This window comes from Ovis canadensis, chromosome 3 (genome assembly GCF_042477335.2).
Source record: "Ovis canadensis isolate MfBH-ARS-UI-01 breed Bighorn chromosome 3, ARS-UI_OviCan_v2, whole genome shotgun sequence".
Taxonomy (NCBI): domain Eukaryota; kingdom Metazoa; phylum Chordata; class Mammalia; order Artiodactyla; family Bovidae; genus Ovis; species Ovis canadensis.
In genome coordinates this window covers 225039591-225049896 of record NC_091247.1, presented here as the reverse complement: position 1 = coordinate 225049896, position 10306 = coordinate 225039591, and the positions used below count along the sequence as shown (strand labels likewise).

The following is a 10306-nucleotide window of genomic DNA, read 5'->3' as shown; positions in this document are numbered from 1 at the left end:
CGCCAGGCTCCTCTGTCCATGGGATTCTCCAAGCAAGAATCCTGGAGTGGGTTGCTGTTTCCTTCTCCAGGGATCTTCCCGACCCAGGGGTTGAACCCAGGTCTCCTGCATCACAGGCAGAACAAGACTAGAGCAGAAATGCGGGGAGAAATCCGGGTGGCCACCAGGAGTAGGTGTTCCAAAGGCAGCCGACACAAGGGCTCAGGAGACAGGTTGAGGCTGAAGACAGATGAAGGGGAGAAACTGGGAAGGCGGGGGTGGCCCCAGGAGCAGGAGGAATGGAGCAATCCGAAAAGGTGTGCTCAGAGGGTGACCAGGACACCCACGATGAAGGACTCACGAGACACTGACTCCTCTCCTCCTCACCTGCTGCCCCTGGACGCCAACCCAGCACTCTTCTGGGTCCCTGTGGAATGGGACCTTTCCTGGTGGGCTCCACTTTGGGGAAACCTGATAGCAAATTCCAAGCCAATAAGAGCAAATAAATGAGGGGTGATTACTGGCAATAGGAGAGGGTACGCCACGGGGTGCCTCCAAACAGCAGCTCCTCCAGTACGTTTTAAGTGCTCTATAGGTCATTAACTACTTGACAGAGACAGCCTGACACTTAAAGCAAAGGACTCTGCACCTCTGTCAGGGAAAAATCAATCAGAAATGAAGACAGAGCCTCCCTGGCGTTAAGATGCACAGGGTGGGCAGACGGAGTTCGATTTACACATAATTTTAAGGTCCTCTCCATTGTGTGAAGTGAGGTCATGGGTATTTGAGGCCATTTATAAATCCCAAACTGGAGTTTGGAAATATTTAACCTCCCCTTGCCTTTTTGGGGGGTTGTTGTTAATGAAATATTTCAAAGATGGAAAAGTACTGAGACAGGCTTAATCTAAAGGCCACCACTTGATTCTGTCAAGTAAAACTATACAGCTATGACTGAAGCTTTTAAATGTTACTTGTTTTTTAAAATGTTTTGTTTGTGTGTTTGTTTCTCCTTGCTGCCTTTTCACATTCTATCTTCCAGCCCCCCTCAGGGAGACCTGAAGGCTGACCACCCACCCCTGTCTAAGATATCACTCCTTCCTCTGAAATCCAAGAGTAATTACTGCCTCTTTAATTAACTTGGTGATTAATCACCACCTGCTTGGGAAACAGCTTTTATTGTCCTTGTCCGTCTTGTATGTGGGATGCGGGTGGTTTGGGGTAGGGGGGGTGGGTGGGAACCAAGCAGGCAGGCAGGCTGGCTCTCCTCAGGGTCCCAGGCTGGGCAGGGTCTGCTGGAAGGAAAGGCTTACTATTCAGGGGATCAGTTCCCTCCTGGCTCTGTTTAGGCAGCTGCCAGGCATCAGGAACTGAGATGAGCCAGAGATAAGCCCCTAAAGAGCAGTGGGTAGCTAGGAAGGTAATCTACCCTGGGCCGCCTCAGGGTCCCTACTCTTGCTGTTCCCGTCTGACCAGAATGGTCCTTCCTCATTGGGCCTTGCAGGTTGAATTGTGTCCCCTCAAAAGATAGGTTTGAAACCCTAACCTCCAGTACCTGTGACTGTAACCTGATTTGGAAATAGGGTCTTTGCGGATGTGATGACGTTAAGTTGAGGTCATACTGGATTAGAGTGGGCCCTGAAGCCAATGACTGGCATCCTTACAAGAAAGCCATATGAAGACAGAGACTCAGAGAGAACTTGCTGTGCCACCAAGCTGGCTCCTCTGCAAACCTGAACCTGGCTGCTGAGGGTCTCAGCCTTTATCTGATCGATTAACCCTCCCTCACCCTGGTGGCCCAGCGGTAAAGAATCTGCCTGTCAATGCAGGAGACACAGGAGATGTGGGTTCAATCCCTGTGTTGGGAAGATCCTCTGGAGGAGGAAATGGCAACCCACTCCAGTATTCTTGCCTGAGAAATCCCATGGACAGGGGAGCCTGGAGGGCTACAGTCAGTGGAGTCACAAAGAGTCGGACACGACTGAGCACACACACATGGTAATTCTGACCCTAGCACACCCAGCTCCTACATCCTCCATTGTCAGGGGAAGCCCTCTCCCCACCCCATATCAGAGACCACCTCGCAATCAAAATGGCTCTCTTGGGAAACAGGGTGCTCCCAAGAATTGCCCTTCCCCCGGAACAGCATGCCTGCTCAAGTCAGTTTGCTTAATGAGAACCCCTGTGCCCCCCCAGAAAATCCTCCTACATGGCCCCAAACCCTCAGAAGTGGGCAAAGTACCCACAAGGTACCCCTGGATTGAGCAGAGTGCTTTTTACTTCCCCTGTGATTAGATTCCCCTGTGGTCAGGGAGGGAGAGAGGACAGCAGGGAACCAGGATTTTAACATGAAGGCACAACTGCCTCATTCATACTGCCAAGCGCAGCAGCACAGTATAATCGGTTCACACAAACAGTTCATCTTCTAACCCATCTTCGGCTCTAACCTAACATTCTCTTTTGACAGATGGGAAACTGAGGCCTGGACACTTCACAGGGATTCCCTGCGTAGGGATCTGAAGTCCACTGATGTAAGCACATCCCAAGTGACAGCGTTTCTCAGCGCCTCAGTCTCTCCATTCTTGTTGTTTTAGTCCCTAAAGTGAAAGTGAAAGTGAAGTCGCTCAGTCGTGTCCGACTCTTTGCGACCCCATGGACTGTAGCCTACCAGGCTCCTCCTTCCATGGGATTTTCCAGGCAAGAGTACTGGAGTGGGTTGCCATTTCCTTCTCCAGGGGATCTTCCCAACCCAGGGACCAAACCTGGTTCTCCCTCATTCCAGGCAGACGCTTTAACCTCTGAGCCACCAGAGAAGTGGGGAGATGTCCCTAAGCTGTGTCCAACTCTTGCAACCCCATGGACTGTAGTCTGCCAGGTTCCTCTGTCCATAGGATTCTCCAAGCAAGAATACTGGAATGGGTTGCCATTTCCTTCTTCAGGGGGTCATCTTGAACCAGGGATCGAACCCTGATCTCCTGCCTTGCAGGCAGATTCTTTACCAACTGAGCTACAAGGGAAGCCCAAGCTGGGGGCTTAGCAGAGGATGGTTTCGATCCATCGACCTCTGGGTTATGGGCCCAGCATGCTTCCACTGCGCCACGCTGCTCTACCTCCCACTCTAGAAGAATATTAATACCCTCTTCTAAGGGATGTTCCTAGCCTTAAAAATAGCTCTAGAAACCTATACGTACATTTTCCATGAATCCAATCAACAAACACGTTTTGAGCACCTCCCAGTACCAGGTCCTGGGGATACAGTGGGAGCATCACAAACCCGGTGTCCTGACTTCAAGGTGCTACGGATTTGGTCAGTTCAGTCTCTCGGTCGAGTCCAACTCTTTGCGACCCCATGGACTGCAGCAAGCCAGGCCTCCCTGTCCATCGCCAACTCCCGGAGCTTGCTCAAACTCATGTCCATCGAGTCGGTGATGCCATCCAACCGCCTCATCCTCTGTCGTCCCCTTCTCCGGCCTTCAATCTTTCCCAGCATCAAGATCTTTTCCAGTGAATCAGTTCTTCGCATCAAGTGGCCTATTTGGTAGAAAAGGACAAAGAAGAGCATTACCTTCGAGGTAGTAAAGTGTTAACGACAGAGTGTGCAGAAGCAGTGAGGAAAAGGCTACAGATCTCAGGAGGACCCAAAAGAGTAGTGGCGGCTACATTAAAAAAAAAAAAAAAGTCAAAGAATGGATCCTGTAACCCTCTACTCTTCTTTGCCTTAACCAATCAGGCGTCAGCATCGCCGAGCCGGCAGACCAATCAGAAGCCGGAACAGGAGCTCTAGTCGCCGACAGCGGCTTCCCCGGGGAGTGTGGCCAGAGCCCGGGTGCCCCGCCCCACCCCGCCCGCCCCCGCCCCCAGGGCGGCGGGCCCCGCCCAGACCCCGCCCAAGGCCCGCCCCGCCGCGGCCAGCAGCGCCAGCCCCGGAGTCCCTGGCCGGCGGCCGGCTGCTGGGGCCGAGTATTGTCTTAAACGCCGAAAAAAGAAGAAAGGCGGGAGGGTGGGGAACTGCCAGGTGACCGGGAGAGGATTTATAACATGTTCTTTCACCGTCGACAATATTGCACAATGTATGAAAGAGACGGTATCGCCTGGACAGGAGCGTGAGGGCGCGGGCAAGGTAAGCCGCCCCCGGCCGGCTGGTCTGGGCGTGGAGGGCACCAGGAGGAGATCCGGGCGCACCTCCTACGCTGAGCCGCTGTCTTTCGCGGGGGTCTGCGTGCCGGTCCGCGCTCTGGAGGGTCTAGTGCGCCTTGAGCAGTGTGGACGCGGCCCCAGAGCTGCGGTGTCTCCGAGGCGGAGTGGACGCGGCCCCCTGAGCTGAGACGTATCCAGTGACGTGGGGGGACTCCTGAGGCGGTGTAGACGAGCGCAGGGGAGCCGGCTGAGGCGCCCCCGCCCCGAAATCCCGAGGTCGTCGAGACTGATCCCTAAGACTGGGGTTGACGGTCCTCCTAACTCGTGGCGAGTGAGACTGGAGACTCGGACTATGACTGAGCCAGCGACCCGGGGGCAGGTGAGGCCGTGTAGACACGCGCCGCAGAACCACGAGCAGGTGTAGACGCAGAAAGTTTGCCGGAGCGTGCGGCGCTGGTGGCGCGGAGGGAGGGTCCGCGCGGGCGGGGACCTCCCCCCACCTTCATCACCGCCGTGAGTTTCAGCTGCTTCCCCTGGCCGGAGGCGCCCGAACCCCGGACCCCAGCGTCAGGAGTGACTGAACCGAGCCGTAGAGGAAAACCAGAAATTGATTTCGAGCCTCTCAGGCACACTTGCTCTGTCTCCGCTGGGGCTTGGGGCATCTGCATGTCACCTGGGAGGAATCTGAAGGGCAGAGGTCGGCCTGGTGTCCAGACACGCGCTGGTCATCAGCCAGGGGGACACAAACCTGTCTGGTCCAAGCCCCGAGCCCTGCTCCTTCTCTCCTTCCACTTCTGCCTCAGGGAGGAGAAAGAGTGCCGGGCTGCTGGTACTGGGGTGCAGAGGAAACCTGGGGGTGGGGTGTAGGGAGGCCCTGGATCTGCCTCCCACTGCCTCTTGGGGGCTCCGGGTGGCCCCATAGGTTCAGGCAAGGGAATGAATGGAGGAAGGAAGGCAGTGGTGAGAGGAAGAGCATTGGGCAGGTGATGAGTGCTCACCTGCCTTGACCCCAGGGGAGTGCTGTCTGGTGCAGATCAAGTGGGGCAGGGTATCCATATGACACTCCTCTGGAGGAGAAGGAAGACACCCAACCTCAGTCTCTGCCACCAGGGAAGAGCAGAAGGGGGCCCAGAGGCTGGAGGAGATGCCGGTCAGTCCAGGGTTGTTCTTGGGTGTAGTTCTGTCTCATCTCCCGTTACTCTCTGTGCCTTCCCCACCCCCCTATTCTGACTCCTACACCCTCCTAGTCTGTGATTCCGCCTACCATAGGTCCTTTGCACATGTTGTTTACATTTTTTTTTTTTGATCAACAAGTAGTCATCAAACATCTACTATGTCCCAAGCACAGGCAACTCAGTGGCAAACAGGACAGACCTCTGACCTCTTGGGGACTTCCAGACTAGTGCAGGGAAACAGATGGTGAACAAGAATCAGGAAAGGAATAGGGACAGGAGGCAATCTTGAGTGGCCATCAGGAAAGGCTCCTCTGCAGAGGTGACAGTGAGTCAGAAGGGTTAATGCCTCATCATCAGTCACCTCCTCCATGAAGCCTTCCTTGATCTCCCCTGACTCGACACTTCCCCTATGATGCTCTCTCATAGCCTGGGAACCCCTCCCTCCAGGGACATTTTTATGGTATTACTGGGTTAATTTTTGACTCCTCCCATCGGTTGTAAGTGCCAGGAGGGCAGGACCTGAGTCAGGGTGTTTGTAGGCAAATCGAATAAAGGATGAGTAGAATTTTCCCAGAAAAACGGGAACTGCTCAGCCAGATTAGGCACCCAGATGGCAGAAATTTTTCTTTCCCCTTCCCTGACCTGGGTCCTGGGCTTCACACCCCATTTGCTGTCCACAGAAACAAATGAAACCAGCAGGCTCAGTGAAGAAGAGGGCAGGGAGAGGCCTGGCACGGATGACCCACTGAAGTGCCAAGGCTGGCCCTCGGGAAGCGAAGGGACTCTGGGGTGGGGCGGTGGGGAGGCCTGGGGACAGGTGAGTGTCTTTTTTCTCTGAGCTCAGACCAGCCTATGCCTCATTTTTGTGTCCCAGCTCTGGGAGGCTTGGTTTCCTTCAAATCCCACTCTGGGAGAAGGTGGGGGTCAGCAGGGTCCCCCGGAAGGCCGGGGTACAGGGACATATTGCCTGCCCTCCTCCCCCACATCTTGGACAGACAGGACCCAGAGTCAGGCCTCCGGGCCACAGACAGCAATCCAGGTAATCTGCGGTTCATTTAAACTCCAGGCTGGAAAGGAGGAATCAGGCTTAGAGGGCCAACTCTTACTTTCATTTTTTAGTTTCTGTCCTCAGTGAATTTCACCCTCCGGGGCTCCGTCAGACCTGTGCGCCTGGCAGCTTTCCGGTGGAGATTACCGCTCTCACAGGCGCCTGACAAAGCTTTTAGCACCCCCACCTCCACCCTCCCCTCTTCAGGGGACTGAGCGGCCTCTGCGCACAGCTAGACAGTGTCTGCGTGCTTTACTGAGGCTCCGGCAGGGATGCAATGAAAACAGGCTCGCCACCCCCACCCCCAACCCTCCTGACTGGAGTCACTTTAAAAAATTAATTTGCAGTGATTTAATCCCTTCTGTTCTGTGGGGATCACCAGCATCTTAAAGATGTATTTAAATCAGATCACTGTTCCCCGTTAAACCTTCACTGCCTCCCCCGCCCAGCAGAAAGAGCACTGGATTTGGAGTCAGTGGTTCACTGCCAAGTTCTGCTAATGAGTGGGCTGTGTGACCTTGGGCAAATTACTTAACCTCTCTGCACCTCCATTGGCTCTGGAAACTGAGGTTAATGATAATCCTTCCCTCACAGGGTGTTGCGAGGATTAAATTAGATAATGTTCAGGGAAGAGCCACGCAGTGCCAGGCCTGTGTTTTCTATTCTCCCAATACTAGCTGGGCCTCTAATGAGCCTGGTGACCTTGAGCGGGCCACTCAGCCGCTCCTAGCCTTTGATTTCTGCATCTGAAAAGCTCAGGGGTTGCCCTAGGAGAGGATGCCACTGAGCCCCCCACCTCCAGCCCTGAGCCCCCACCCAACTCCTCCTGCCCTCTGCCAGACCCCCCACCCCCACCCCCAGCCCTCACCACCCCCTTCCTCGTTATCCAGGCTCTCAGTTCTAATTGGAGAGGGTCCCCCTCCCCAGCTGCCTCTCCTCCTGGCTCCCTGTGAAGTCGCAGAGCTGGGACCCCAGGGGCCTGCAGTTCTTGGCTCTTTTTCAGGAGCAATTAGCCACAAGCCTTGGAGGTGGCCTCAGTGGGCGTGTGGCCAGGCCACTGGAAGCTGGGACTCTGCTCCGTCTGTGGCCTGCAGGGCTCCCCCAGGCGCTGGGGTCCCCATTGCCAGTGGCGGGGAGGCAGAGTCCTCAGCAAAGCCATTTCCATTTCTGTACTTTATGACTCCTTGAAGCCCCGAGTCTGAGTGTAAATTAGTTCTACCCTGTGCTTTTGTTGGCAACTGTCTGTTCCTTGGAAGCGAGGGGCTTTGTCAGGAAGAACAAAGCTGTTTGGTGTTTTTCTGATTTGGGGGAAGCGAGCTCCTGGGGGAGGGCTCATCGCTTCTCAGTGTCAGGCGAGAGTCCTTGGATCTCAGACTCCTCGGTTTTGTTTGGGGTTTTTAACTCCTATGGCTTCAGAGTCACATATGTTTGTGTGTGTGTTGGCTGAGGGATTTTTTCCCCTCCTTTTTGGCTTGCAGAGTGTATTCCATGGAAGCTAATTCCAGGGACTGAACTTTTCAAATCACTGCTTCAACAGCTTTTAGAAATCTGGACCTAGTTACGCCTGTCATCCATATGTAAAGATTTAGAAAAAAAATTCCAAACCCGAGGGTGGGCACTTGCTGGAGACCTGAGGTCAGAGCTGAAATGTCGAACGCCTCTTGGGACGGGAGGGGTCTGGAGGGGAACGCGGTCTGCTCGGTGCCAGACATCTGGATATTTTGAAAACATCTGGGTGGCTGGATTTTTCAGGTTTCTGCCTGACATTTAATATCACAAACACTGAAGCTGCCTCCAGTCCCCACGTCCCCCGCGCACCCACTACCGCATCCCAAACACACACCCAGCCCCTTCCCTCCCCTTCCTGACGGTAAGAAACATCCATTCTTTCCAATTCCCCAGCGTTTCCCCCCTACCGGAAATCTGATGGGCTTATGACATCATGGCTGGCTGCTGAGCAATGAAGTGGATGCCACAAAGAAATCCGACATATCAGATGGATTCTGTAATCAGTTTCCCTTCGGCTGTAGTAACAGGCGCGAAGTCAGGAGGATCTGAGCTTTGTTTAAAAAACAAAAAATACAACTAAGACTTACCCTGTATTCAATACATTTTTTTTTTTTCAAAAGTGAACAGACCTTTTGGACATCATCCTATTTGAATAGAAATGCTGGTTTTTATGAAATGAAAGTGGCTAATAAACCAGACCTGAAACTGCCTGGGAACGCATGTTCCATCTCTGTTGAGTTTTTGTGTGTCCTTATTCACTAATAAAGGAGGAACTGGAGACGTTTTCTCTCTCTTCGTTATTCAAATGGGATAGCGTTTTTATTTTTTTGGAAGCCAAAAAATTCACTGGGTAAATTGCTGGTTTATGTCTTTCCAGGAATCCATTTTTATGGAGTGACCTTGGACCTGACCCGGTCTGCAAACATTGTCTTTCCCTCTGCTGGTTTTTCTGGCTGTGAAACTGTTAAGTGGATGCAGTTAGCCTGCTTTTCAGACTCCTCTGTGCAGGGAAGGGCTGGGACCTGGTGGGCCAGGTCAGTTCGAGGGATGAAAAAGCCACTGTGAAAGGATAGAGCAGGGGAAGAGACAGTAAAGGGGGCTGTGATGTGAGCCCCAGAGCAGCCTGGCAGGGGGAGCCCACCGTCCTCCCCGTCCTCCCGAAGGGGAGTGAGGGACCTCAGAAAGAGCTCCTGACTGAGGCAGCTCGCCCAAATGCAGGCTCGGGCTAGAGGAAGCTCAGGCTTCCAGGTGCTGTGCCTGCCAGGCCCCCAGTGTGGGCACGTGGGTCTCATGGACCCGGGTGGGAGTCTCAGCTCCTCCGTGGACAAGCTGTGGGGCCCTTGACCTTGCTGCCCTGTGAGTGGGCATAAGGACCCCACCTTGCCTGCTGGAAGGAGCGTGGTGCTGGACGCTGCCCACGATGCCCGTCCGCTTCTCAGAGCTGGGAGAGGCTGGGGGAGATTCTGGAGTCGAGTCCACTCTGCTGGCCACGACCCGTGTGATGACCTTGACCTGTGTAATGTTCTCTGTGCCTTGGTTTCCTCATCTGTCAAACCAGCATAATAGCAAGACAGACCTGATGCCTGGGGCAGCTGAAAGAACCAACGTAGCACGTGCTCACCAAGCCTTCGCTCTCACAGGAGATGTGCCCTGAGCCCAGCAGGCAGGGTGCTGGCTCGGACTGTGGGGCCTGGGATGGGGAGGGGTGCGTCAGGCTGAGCAGAGGTAGAGGACAGTCAAGGACTGAATACAGCCCCGCTCCCCTCTCAGCACAGAACTCTCCATGGCTCCCCGCTGCCCAAAGGGAACAAAGCTCCTCCCTCATCCGGGTCCGGGCCCCTCACACTTGGGCCTCCTGCGCTGTTCCCTTCCCTCTCAGCTGAAGCATGCTGTCTTCTCTGGACTCAGTATTAAAGGGTAGGTCACGTTTTCCAGCCCCTTCCATCACTTTATTCTGCGTTCTTTGTCTGGATGAATTAATTTGATCCTCACACCAACCCATGCAAGGTTATCATTCCAGTTTTAGAGGCAAAGACGGAAGCTTCAGGGGTTAAGTTAAGCCCCAGGGGTTGGGGTCCCGCACCATCCACTGAACCCCCACCCCGCTGGCTCCACTGAGCCTTCCTCCTCCTGTTTCCCACCTCACCCCAAAAGCCAGAGCACCTGCCTTCTCAGGACGCCTGTCCCACCTCCACCTGCCAAGACTCTCAAGGTGTACCACCTTGGCCAAGAGATCCCAGCTCACCCTCCAGCCTTGTCGTCAGATGAACGCTGGGGGGCCCCGTGTGCCCTGGGGTCCTTGTCCTCCTCTCCTGCAGGCCAGGAGCTGGGCTGTGGCCAGCCTCAGGTCCCTCTTGAGGCCCTCACTGTGTGCAAGACGTGGGGACTTCTACAGCAGCTCCCCACACCCAGCCTGACTTCTCTCCCCAACTCCAGGCCTGTCCTGCAGACGCCTTTTCCC

General features: G+C 54.5%; 1 long non-coding RNA gene across 1 annotated transcript; it reads left to right on the top strand.

The window, feature by feature from the left end:
• Window positions 1-3874: 3874 nt before the first annotated feature.
• Window positions 3875-8623, top strand: LOC138437969 (uncharacterized). The gene is made up of 2 exons (XR_011256217.1): window positions 3875-4096; window positions 8239-8623. It is a non-coding gene; the product is annotated as an uncharacterized lncRNA (long non-coding RNA).
• The last annotated feature ends 1683 nt before the right edge of the window (window positions 8624-10306 follow it).